Below are 12,488 nucleotides of genomic sequence, written 5' to 3'. Positions count from 1 at the left end.
AACACGTAATCCAAAGGCTGCATGAACCCTCTGGCTTCCTTGGGTGGCATGTGCAGGTACCTTTCCCTTCTCCTCAGATGGTTGGCGGGGAAATCTCTGTAGCCCAAGGATGCCGGAAGATTCCTCTGGTCTTGGCTGGGCCGGGGAAGCAGCAGCAAGGTTGGTAAGGCTGATTCTGGTGGATGGGGAGGACCCTTCGCAGAAGCTGGAGACCAGAGAATGTCGTGTCTTATCAGGCGAAGCTTAAAAAAGGACACAGGACACAGGAGGTGGGTGACTTGGCCTCTGGGGCCCTCTCTCCCCTTCCCTCGCTGCAGCAAGGTGACTGGTCATCCCGACGTGTCCCGACCCCTACCTCTGTCATCATACTTCCCTGTAGGATACATTGTCTTTTTGAGCTCACAACTCCCCAAATGTTGTTGTTTTTATTTAAAGTTTTAGTGTGTCCAGGGGACATGTAGTAGCATCTGCCCTGCTTCGGAGTTGGCTGTATCCACACCTTGTCCATCCAACCTCCCAACCTGGGCGTTTCTTAAGGCCAAGGTCAGGCCTGAGGCACCCACATGGCGCATTAGCTGTGTGGCCAGATGCTGTATGCATGCTCCCTGAGGATGGCCAGACCGTGGGGGCAGGGGTGGCCTCTGAGCAGGCCAGGGTCAGGATCAGGGCAGCCAGAGGCAGGTGAACATGAACTGACCTTGAATGAGGATTTGCATTATCTGGCTTAATCCTCGCAACAGCCCTACAAGGGGAATGTTAATCTCACCCTCACTTCACAGATGGGGAAACTGAGTCTCTGACCACACTGCCAGGATGTGGTGGAGCCTGGATCCCCTCCAGACCTGTCTGACTCCAATGCCCCTGCTCTCTCCACTAGGGTGGGTGCCTATGGTTCACGTAAACCTTTCTGGAACAACGCAGGGGTCACTAACTGGAGGAAAGGAAGGACCAAAGCGTCACAAGGTGCTGGTCAATGCAGGTTGCCTCACATTCCAGGGCACGGCCTTCAGGGGGCACTCTTGTAATAGCGCAGGTTCCTCTCCCTGCCCCACCCCAGGGTCTAGGGGGTTAGGAGCAGGGAGGGTAGGATCAGCCTCCCGGAAGAGCTAACCTAGGCTTCAGGCCCACTTAGGGAGAAGACAGTTTTGAACCTTAGGTTGTCGCATCATTTCAGAGGCACCCAAACCTCTGTTTCCTCCACGCTACTCCTCCCCCCCAGATCCCTGCCCCCAAGCATCCCCACGTGGGCGCACCGAGGTGTCTGAAGCCCCTCCATTCTGGCTTTGTCTCAGCCTACAGCGTGGTCTCCAGCAGGCTCCTGTGGAAGGAATGTGCCAGTAAAGAGGTGTTCTAGGGCACCCTCTGCTACCTAAGGAGGCAAACCCTAGGTTGGGCCCAGAGGGGATCCTGGGGCGGGGCTGTGAGGGAGCCTGGAGCTGGGTGGGAAGGGACACCTGAGGAGGGAACCCGGAGGGCAGCTGCAGATGGTCAGAGCCGAGCGGGGTGGGGGCACCTCAGTCAAGGGGCTGAGGGTCATCTGGGGACACAGGGCTGCCTGATCCTGCCCACAAAGGCATCTACGTACGCATCAGGGCTGTCAGAACTGCCCAGGTGGGCTACCTTGGACTTACCTGTGGAGAAGCTGTAACAGGGCAACCCCACAGGCAGAGGCCAGTGTCAAAGGTCAACCAGACATCTTGGGCTTTGCTGGGGCCAGTTGGGGGAGTAGGGTATTTCTGGGACCTGGGACCCCAGAGCTCAGCCACCAGCTCCCCTTGCCAAGTTCAGATCCTGGTGAGAGCCCCTCACTGCCCAGCCCCTTTCCACCTCCCCCCAGACACCTGAGCTCGGGTCCCGTGGCACAGCAGATGGGAGGGAAGAGGGAAGCCACTGAAGGCGGAGCTCATGGTGGACGTGTAGGCGCCCATGGAGGGGAAGACCAACCACGTCCAGCTCGGGCAGCTGCACCTCCTTCAAGAAAAGCTTGTCAAAGGCATTGCACATGGGGCTGTAGAGGGTGCTAGAGAAGAGGGGCAGCTTGGGGCAGAGGTCCTGCAGGGACATGGTGGCAGGGGGGGTGGGATCAGAGAAGGAAGACACCCCCTTCACTCCCCAGCCTGCAGGACATGCCCCCAGGGCACCAGAGGGAAGGTACCAGCAAAGACTCTGTCATTCACCCACTCTGACCAATTCCTGAGTGGTCCCTATGTGCCAGGCACTGTTCTTGACCCTGCCCTCATGGAGCTTATGCTCTAGAGACATACTCCTGCCCTGCCAATTCACAAGTGCAGACACAGATGGGACCTCAGTTTTCCCATTTATAAAGTGGGAATATTTTATTTAATAATCACTCAAAATACCGGGCCTCACACCTGGCTGCACTGCAAACGCCTGAGGATCGTGTCAGGGTCCCAACCCATGAGAAGTTCCGATATCAATGGTCTGTGGCATGGTCTGGGCATAGGGGTGTTTTAAAGTTTCCCAGATGATTCTAATGTGAAGCAGAGTTTGAGAATCTCTACTTCCTAAGTCTCCTGCATCTCCAAGATTCAAGGACTCTGGAACCACAAACATAATGACACAAAGAAATGCACAGGGAAACACAAACAGCCAAACAGCTGCACACACACCCCTTCACAGACCCATGGACCTGGACACCCACCTTCCTGCACAGGTGTAAATCGACAGGCCCGCACAGAGAAATGCACACACACAGAAGTTCACCTGCCAATACACATAGACACACGTACGCGTTCTGGTACATGCACGAGGTGTGACAATCTGTCAAGCCACCGATAATCTGAGATCTTTTGCCTCTCCCCTGGCAGCAGGGAGCCCTGCCGAAAGAGGGCTGGACTAGGGGATCTCAGAGTCTGGGAGGTGCCAGAGCCACAAAAAGTTCTCCTTACCTTCACCACAATGGGCATCCTGGGTTCAGGCTCCCTGGGAAAATGCAGAATGTGCCCTAGTGACCGTTGTTGAGATAGAACAGCAGCTTCCAGTAGCCTCCTGAGAGCAGGCAGATGGCAGGACCGAGCTGTGCTCAGCCAGGTCTCACCGCTGACCCAAGCCCAGCACCCTTGGGGGAGGCCTGACCCTCTGACCAGCACTGGATAACCCCTGTTCCCTGCTCCAGGAGTCTACTCTGAACCCATGCACGGTTGGGGCCTGTCCTCTGCTCTCCCACTGCCCCCCTGCTCCCCACATCGGAGTGTTGCCCCTCTTCCTCCTCTCCTCATAAGAATAATCTAACTAACATACCATGAGATATAGCCCAGGCATTGTTCTAAGCTCTCTACATGTATTAAGCTATTTAACTTGTAACTACACTCTGAGTAGGTACAATAAGCCCTGGTTTACAGTTGAGAAAACTGAGTCTCATCAGAAGTCACACAGGAGATTGTGGCAGGTCTGAGATTTGTCCCCAGGTCGCAGGTCTCAGGTACTCTGCCCTCACTTTAGACCAGGTTCCCTGAGCCCCTGCTGCATGAGTCAAAACTGCGGGCAAACGGCCTCTTCATGACCTAATTCCATCATGGCTGCTCCTCAGGGATGTGCTAATTTGTCAGTTTCCTTCCTCAAAGGGGTGCCTGTATAAACCACATGTTCTTGATGCTCTGGCCTCTGGGGCCTTGCTGACCGTGGAGAGACTGCTCCTCCCCAGGCTGGTTAATTCCTAGAGATAGCAAATGACTGCCTTACAAGAGCGCCTTTCCTGGGCAAGCCAACCAATCCAGCGTCTATACCGCAAACTGCCTGCTAGACGGAGCTCCCAGAACTTGAGGCACTACCTCTGGCTAGTGGCCCCAGGGCAGTCCTTACCCCCACAACCCGCTGAAATTGCTCAAACTAGCCAGTCCCACACCTGCCGATCCAGCCCACCCTGCCTCACCCACTCCTATCCTTGAAAACCACGGTAGAGGCTTTGGCCTGGCTTTCCCCTTTGTCCTTCTGCCTGCTGAACCACTCCAGTCCTTCCCCTTGTGGCCCTGTGTGGCCTGCCATGCGTCTGGTTTCTCCAGAGGAAACTTGTGAGTAATAACCTCTCCTTCATGACAGTTATTTCCATGTCTTACATAACCTGATTAGAACAAAAGCAGTGCCCAACTCTGACAGGCACAGGGTACAGCACAATTGTTACCTCCCTCCATCTAAACATTCTGCCTCTATTGATGTTACCGAAGTAAGCGTGTGGCAGCTTTCTCTCCAGCTCCATCATACTCCTGACGCATATGGAGCTGGTGGTCACCTATGACCCCCAGATCCTTTGGACAGGACCTACTACCAAGCCGGTTTCTTCACAACCACTCTTCATCTGTTCTTAGAACACTGCTTTCTTGAATCTAAACTCAGGATTTTGTGCTGATTTCTTTTAACATTTGGAGCATTGCATAACATCTGGGCATTTTTATGCCCAGATCTTTCTGAATATTGGTTTTTCTGCCCCCTCCCCGGTGTACTTCCCACCATCCCCTCCCTGCTTTCTTAGCTGCCATCACTGATCCCATCTCCTGTAGCCACAGCCCCAGTTGTCCCTAAACTAGTTGGTCATGAGAGGTAGTCAAGACATCCCTAAGGTCAAGAGCCCAACTCTGCTTGGCATGTAGTACAAATCCAAGAGCACCAGTGTTTGAATCAGACACAGACCCAGGTCCAGCTGCACCACCAGCTAGCTGTGCTGCCTCAGACAAGTTACTTCCCCTCTCTGAGCCTCACTATCTCTACCTGTAAAATGGGAATGCCCCCAAATTATTTCACAGGGCTGTGGAGCAGAAATGAGAGAAAATATATTTTTCATACATAACAGATACTTAATAATTGGCATCTCTTGTTACTGTGGAAATAAAAATAACAGGCCCCTAGGGACTTCCCTGGCAGATTAGTGGTTAAGACTCAGAGCTTCCACTGCAGGGGGCACGGGTTCAATCCCTGATCCCATAACTAAGATCCCACAAGCCATGTGGGTCAGCCAAAACACACACACACACACACACACACACAAATTACTCCTTACCATAATAAAGATATAAATTAAAAAAATAATAATTATAAGCTCCTAATACTTAGACTTTTGTTAAATGATGGCTTGAAATCATGCTTCCTATCACAATAATCTTTAATGAGACATTTTGTGAAGAAATGGCAATCGGCTGACACAAGTGCCTTAGGGATTACAAAGCTGTGGGCCAATCATTTGTCAAAAAGGATAAGGGAGGAGATTAAAGCAGGTTATAAATATTTACATGTCAGTTATCATAAAGCCACAGAGAATAAAAGCACTAAGCCAGCTGGAGACATCTATTCTCCATCTCATCATGAAATGGAGTTTCTAGTTAGCTCACTGTGATAAAAGCAAACCCACCCCACTCCTGCTGCAAAAATAACAATCAAAAAACTCTCCTGTGGTGGTTAATCTCAATTGTCAAAGGTTTACCATTACCCTATAGATGTCACCCTTAACCTTCAGGCCATGACAACACGATAGTGCCTTCTTATATTTGTTGTAAGAATTTTTATTTACTCACTATATTTTTGGTATAAGAATTTGCACCTGTTAGAAAACGCCTGCTGGATGAATTTAAGGTGCACACCAGCACCATGGTGTCTGTGAACCTCATGGGCTGTATTTTGTAAATTTACCCCCATAAACACAATATAAATCCATTGGCTACTTAGGAATAATGAAGACCCTTTGTCTTGGTTCTCACCTCCCAGTCTATTTCAGAGCAACAAAATAGTGATACTAACAGGTTCATTCCTAGACCCAATTTGAAGCTTGTTTCCTGCTAATTAGCCATCCAGGGTTGGAGCCCAGACTCCCTGCCCATCCTCTCCCCTGAGGGCCGGGGAACGCCTGGATAGTGCCCTGCCCACCCACCGGGCTCCAGCACAGCCTTCCTGGCAATCATGTTGACAGCAATCATGCAGACAGATGCTGCTTAGAAGCGGTCCGGCTCTGCGATGACCTCGACGCCTCTCCCCTAGAGAAAGTCCTGGGCCAGGGCGGTGTTGATCACTCCCACCATCTGCAGGGGTAGACCCAGAGCCTAATGTGGCCAGTCCCTCTGTGGGAGCTTTACCTGCATCGTCTCCTTTCATTCCCATGACAGCTGTGTGGGAGCTGTGTGCCATTTTACTAGGGAGGAAACAGGTAGAAACTGTGGCCCAGAGTGGGGAAGTAACTTGTCCAAGGGCACGTAGCACATAGCACCCTGACATGTCTGAATTTGGAACCATTTAAATTAATACACAGTCAGTGAAGATGAAATGTTCCCTGGGTCTCAGGGATAGCAAACTTCTACCTGACTGTAGCTTAACCGGGGATAACAACTAACATGTCTAAAGAAAGACACGGAGCCAGATATGCACGTGCTAATATATGCACACAGGCTGTGAAAGTATAGTCAGACAAATCCCAGCTACATACGCGCATACAACTCACAGTTCCACGAGCTCCCCATACACACACACTCTGTCCCCTAAACCCAGGCTGGGACACCTGGCTCCCTCTCATCCTCCCCTCTCACCTCCTCAAACTTAGAGTCAGAGCCCTCCTCTCCAGGAAAGCCCCCTCCGATGTCCAGGAGACTCATGTCATGCCTGACCCCGCAGCCCATCTCAAACACGCGCCGGCAGTTGGTGATGGCCTGCGTGAAGCTATGGGGTGCCTGGCATCTTGAGCCCTCGTGGAAGCTAAACACATGTTGAGTGACATGTAGAGAAACACATGTGAAAAAGCAAGGGTCAGTAGGAAGAGAGACAGGGTCAGAAACACCGACACACCGTCATCCTTGAGTTGGGGCGCTCACGTTTGGGGGGTGGTCACCTCTCTTAGCAGCCCCTCCCAGTGTCTCATTGCAGGGGCTCCCTTTCTCTTCCACCTTGGAAGGAGTGTGCTCAGAACCCCGAATCCCCATGCCGGAGGGCAGGGTGGGCTGAGGAACCAATCAGGGCTGGGTCGGGTGAGGCCGGTGCAAAAGTCCAGGGGGTGCCACAACACTAAGGAATCAAGATAAAGAACATTAAATGCGATCGTTGTAAAGAGCAACATTGATTCAGAAACATCGCTAATGAATAAAACATTAAAAATGTAAATAGGGACTTCCCTGGTGGTCCAGTGGGTAAGACTCGGTGCCTCCAAAGCGGGGGGGGGGGGGGGGGGCGGGTTTGATCCCTGGTCGGGGAACTAGATCCTGCATGCATGCTGCAACTAAGAAGCCCACATGCTGCAGCTAAAGATCTGCGTGCTGCAACAAAGATCCTGCATGCCACAACAAAGACCCGGTGCAGCCAAAATAAAGACATACATACGTACATACATAAATATTAAATGAATAAATAAATAAATAACGTAAATAAAGACAAGATTGGTAATAGTAATTGAACCCTGAAGCAAAAGGAAAAATCAGAAATGCCAATCCTGTCTTTAGTTAAAATTTTGATATTTTCCTCATTATGAATTTTTTTGCATTATTTTTTATTTTTTCAAATATTGTATTAAAATGTTATTTATCTAGAGTACTAAGTGGTTTTTTTTCACACATACACACTGTATTTTATTTTTACAAGAGATAAATAAATTGACACCAAGCATTGTAAATGGGTGACCACAACAAAAGCAACAATGATTGCAATAACCAAACACAAAACACACTCATACTATGTCATAATATTGACGTTCAGTCCAGTAATCCTCCACTGTAACAGCTCCTTTACTTTGCAGTGAAAATTGATTTGTATATTTGTTGCCTCTGAGTCCTTGTGGGATTTTTTTTTTTTTTTTCGGTACACGGGCCTCTCGCTGTTGTGGTCTCTCCTGTTGCGGAGCGCAAGCTCAGCGGCCATGGCTCACGGGCCTAGCTGCTCCGCGGCATGTGGGATCTTCCCAGACCGGGGCACGAACCCGCGTCCCCTGCATCAGCAGGCGGACTCTCAACCACTACGCCACTAGGGAAACCCTTTTTTTTTTTTTTTATCCAAACAGAAAGTCACAAAAATTAAAATCATCCTCATCAGTTCACTCAGTCCCATGTAATTAATTTTTTTCATCTTGGTCTTTTGTTAGCACTTTTATGAATTCATCAGTTTTCCATTAGAGTTCTGAACATGCTTATTCATTAACATCCCCTTAAATTTTGCACCCAGGGCCTGTGCCTCCTTTGTCCCACCCTAATCCCAGATAAGATCCAGGTTCTTCGCTGAGGACAGATGGAGCATCACGAGGTCCAGAGGGGCCTCAGCTGACCAGAGGGTGTCCAATAAGCTAAAGGCTGGAGATCGATAGTGGAAACCAGGACTCCTGCCTCCCAGGCAGGGAAAGCCAGTGCGCTCACCTGGTTCCAACCACCGCCAACCCCAGGTCTCTGGCTGACTTCAGCATATGTTCACACACCTCCAGGCTGGCCCCAAACTTGGCGCTCAGGGGCAAGATGCTCTCACTGTCCTGGGTCCACAGCCGGAGGACCAGCCTGGGAGAGGGGTGCAAAGGATACCAGGGGTTCTTAGGCACGTGAGCCCCAATGCCCCCGACCCAACCTCCCTCCAGCTTCCCACCCACCCCCTGCCTAGTTCCTCTGGACTGTCCAAACATGGAGTCCCAAGGAGTGAACATACTCACTACTTACAGACTTCTTCCCAGGCAAGAAAAAGCAGGAAAAGGATAAAATTATAAATACACCTTCCACAGGTCTCCACGTTACAGGATCAGAGCTGTTAAATAACTTTCCCAAGATCACACAGCATGTGACAAATGAAACTGAAATGTGAGCCCTGGTCTCCCCGACTCCAATACAAGTGCCTTTTCCATGATGTCGCCTAATGCCAGACTGCCTAATGCTAGGCTCTGCCTAGTGTCTATGCAGACACAGGCAACGTTTGTTTAGCACCAATGTGCACCAGGGAAGGCATCGGGTCACTGACCCAAATTCTTGTACTTTGCTGCTTGGGTCTGTGCCAGTCACCATATGGGACCACCTTCATCTGGTTCCTGCAGCCCAACTACATCTCCCGGGGTCCCAGGCTTGAGGTCCCTTGCTCTACCTGTCTCCACCTGTTGGCACTGCCCCTCCTCCACTGGTCTCACCTGGCCCCGGGGTGGTGCTGGGCCACCTTGATTAGCTCCCCCTCACTGTTGAAGGTCAGGAACCGAACCCCATGACGGGCAGCATACTAGATGTGTGAGCCAGGCTTGCAGGGGTTGGCATAGATGATACGAGAGGGGGCCACGCCCAGGCCCAGCCCCTGCTCCAGCTCCACCTGGCATGGGTAACAGCCAGAGTAGGGGGCTGCCTCACTGCCCTTTACTGCTTGGGGACAGGAAGCCTGGGCATAAGTAAAAGGGGCTGCCCTTGACTGAACCCCTACTATGCAGTGCGTTGAGCACAAATTGTGCTCTTTAAGCTTCTAGACTCTTCTAAGGAAAGTATAGTTGGCCCCATTTTCAAAAGGAAGGAACTGCGGCTCAGGTGAAATGGCTGTGCCAGGACAGGAATGGGGTCTGTGGCTTCAAGCCTGTGCTTCCACTCATTCACTCAGGCTGTCTGCCTTAGTCACGTGGACCAGTGGGAGGTCGACCACACCCATAGTTCATTCATTTATTCCTTCCCAAACAATTGAGGACTACGAGTGTCATCTCCTGTTCAGGGTGCTGCAGTCCCCACTCCAGGACCCTTGGCACCTGGCCTTTTTTTCCAGGAAGTGTCAGGCCTGTGAATGAGACAATTGGCCTTGGGCTCAGGCTCACCTGGCTGGCACAGTCGAAGCCGGTGCCCAGGGTGGCCAGGACATGCAGCACCCAGGGGCTACTGTTGCACTTCACCACATAGAAGGGTAAGACCCGAGGCAGGGCCTGGCGGAAGACCTGATGGCGGCTGGCCAGCATGCCCAGGTCAACCACCATGAAGGGGTCTTGGCGATCCTGCCAGCACAGGGAAAGAGGAAGAGAAGGCTGGGTAGTGGGTTATCTCATCTAATCCTCAGAACAACTCTATGCAGTAAGTACTATTGCTGTTGCCATTTCAGAGATCGGGAAACAAAGGCTCAGAAAGGAAGTCACTGGCTCAAGGTCACAGAGCAAGTACATGGCAAAGATAGGATTTGACGCCAGGCCTTCTAACTCTTAAAATAGGGGGACAAGAGGGCAGCAGTCTTTGTAGATCAAAGCTCCAACCCTCAATCAGACAGCTTGGCGCTGGGTAAAACTCCAAGTGGTGGGGTGGGGAGAGAGCTAGAAGGGGACAGAAATATTCCATCACCCCCAGCAGAACAGAACCTTGGAATAAGACCTAGGAGACTGACATAAGACTGTAAAACAGAAAGTCTTATTGCTTGCCCACCAAGTAGAGACTGAGACACCCTCTTCCCTCCCTACTCACCCCTTTCCCTTCCCTCCCCTTTCCTCCCCTCCCCCTCCCTCCCTACCAAATCGGAGAGCTCCCTGATCTTCTTCAGGACCACCTGCCAGGCAGTTTCCCCAGCCTCCAGATTGATGAGATCCTTTGGCCACATGCTTACGGGGCTTTCTTCACTTTCCTTTGGGTTCCCGACGGGAGTGCTCATCCCCAACACTCCAACCAAGCCCTCAGCCAGGTGCAGTTCCGACATCCTGGAAAGGGCTTGCACTGAGGATGGGGCCTCTTCCCTCCTCCCAGCTCCCTGAGGGCCCCGGAGCCAGAGTTCCTAGGCCATAATTTCTCAGCCCTCCCCTTCAGCCACAAGAGCTCCACAGAGCCCTCGTGAATTTTCCCATCTGTAAAATGGGCCACTGGCCCAGTCCAGCCTGCTTCAGAGACCTGGTGGGGGACCAAGCCAGATACATAGGCTGTGCACACAGAATAGGGGGTTGGCATCCTCTTCCAGGCTCCTCCACACGCGTGTTCCCATTCACAGATGAGAAAACTGAGGCCAGAAAAGATAAGTGCAGAATCCAGGATCTTCAGATTGTAGGGCTCAGAGCCAGGGCCCAGGAGATGATCTAGGTCCAAGGTCCCCATTCTACGCACAGGGATGAGAGGCCCAGAGAGACGAAGGGACTTGATCGAGGTCACCAAATGACCAGTGGCAGAGCTAGGCTTGGCACATGGGCTCCCTAGAGCAGCCACTGGACCTGCTGCTGGCCACACTTCCCTGAGACCGAAGTGAGGGTGGCCTGCAGCCAGAGGCCTTCTGCTTCCGCAGCTGGGACTGCACCCATGCCCCCCACGCCACACGCAGACTCACCTGGTGCCTATTGTGGCCTGCTTCCCCAGCCACAACCCAGGGGGCCAGGATCTGTGGCGACTGGGCTTCGGGTAAATCCCATGGGAAGAGCAGAACTCAGCCCAGATCTCAGGGGCCAGGGCAAATACCACCCCAGGCTGTCCCTCCAAACCTTGGCCAGCCCTGCCTGCTCAGCCCACACCTCCCAGCCCTGAGAACTAACCCTCCTTTGTCACCCACACGACAGGATCACAGGTGAAGTCAGACTCCAATTATAAGTGAACATCAGAGACAATCAGAGTAGAGGGACCCTGGGAACCGGCGTCCACCCTTCCCACTTCACAGATGGAAACACCGAGGGGCCCAGAGGTCTCCGGAAGACTCAGCAAACCTGGAGGGGGGTAGAGTCAGGACCTCAGACTCTAATCATGGGCTGGTTCCACTGCCTCAGAGCAAGAGCTGGTCTCTCCTGGTGCTGCGCCTCTGCCCTCCACGGCAGATTTAAATACCTCGCTGGAAGTTTTTCCAAACGGAAAAGTGAGCCTATCTGCATCACTCAGTGTCCAGTCACGTCCCTCCTCCCTGGGCCCGCCCTCCCTCTCCATGTGGGCTGCTGAGGTCTCTGTGACCTCTTGTCCCTCCCAGGCTGAAGCCATCACCTTGGGGCCGCCCACCCTCTAGGATGTCAGCTGTCACTTCCTGCAGGCTCACACCCCTCCTCTGTGCTGTGACCAGAGCCTCCTTGCCATTCCAGGAAGGCAGTTCAGCAAGGAGCCGGCTCCTGCCCTGACTCTTCTTTTCTGCCAGCCCTGCCTGGCCTTCTGCTCACTTGCGGCCTCCAACCCTTTTCCCTCCCACCAGGGGTCAATGCCCCCTGCCTCCCATCCCCCTTAGTCTCTGGGAGCTTAAACATCTAGGAAGGGGCAACAGGTAGAGCCTGGATTGGAGGGAGGAAATTGCTGCAGGACCAGGACAAATCCCTTAACTTCTAGAGCCTCATTAATCCCATCTGTGATTCCAAACAAGATAGTAAAGTCCAGGCTTTTACAGAGACCCCCACCTACTCTCACCCCAGACTGATTCAGCTGGAACAGACTTCTAGCCCTGCTTCTTAGATGCTGTAAGTTCTTGGGCAGATGACCTCACCTCTGGGGGCCTCAAGATGGCGATAAACCAGCAGGTGGTCTTGAGGATTAAATGAGATGAAAAGAGTTTAGCCAAGTGCCAGCATATACCAGTAATCATGATAATAGCAACAAGAATGGCCAATATTACTAAGCCCTAAATAAGTG

The 12,488-nt window shown here is 52.1% G+C and overlaps 1 pseudogene; it reads right to left on the bottom strand.

Annotated features, from left to right (window-relative positions):
• Window positions 1-1,293: 1,293 nt before the first annotated feature.
• LOC132502694 (antizyme inhibitor 2-like) lies at window positions 1,294-10,506 on the bottom strand (annotated as a pseudogene).
• Window positions 10,507-12,488: the final 1,982 nt, after the last annotated feature.

This window comes from Mesoplodon densirostris, chromosome 2, assembly GCF_025265405.1.
Source record: "Mesoplodon densirostris isolate mMesDen1 chromosome 2, mMesDen1 primary haplotype, whole genome shotgun sequence".
Taxonomy (NCBI): Eukaryota; Metazoa; Chordata; class Mammalia; order Artiodactyla; family Ziphiidae; genus Mesoplodon; species Mesoplodon densirostris.
The sequence above is the reverse complement of the archived record's forward strand: the minus strand, read 5'-3'. Positions and strand labels throughout refer to the sequence as shown.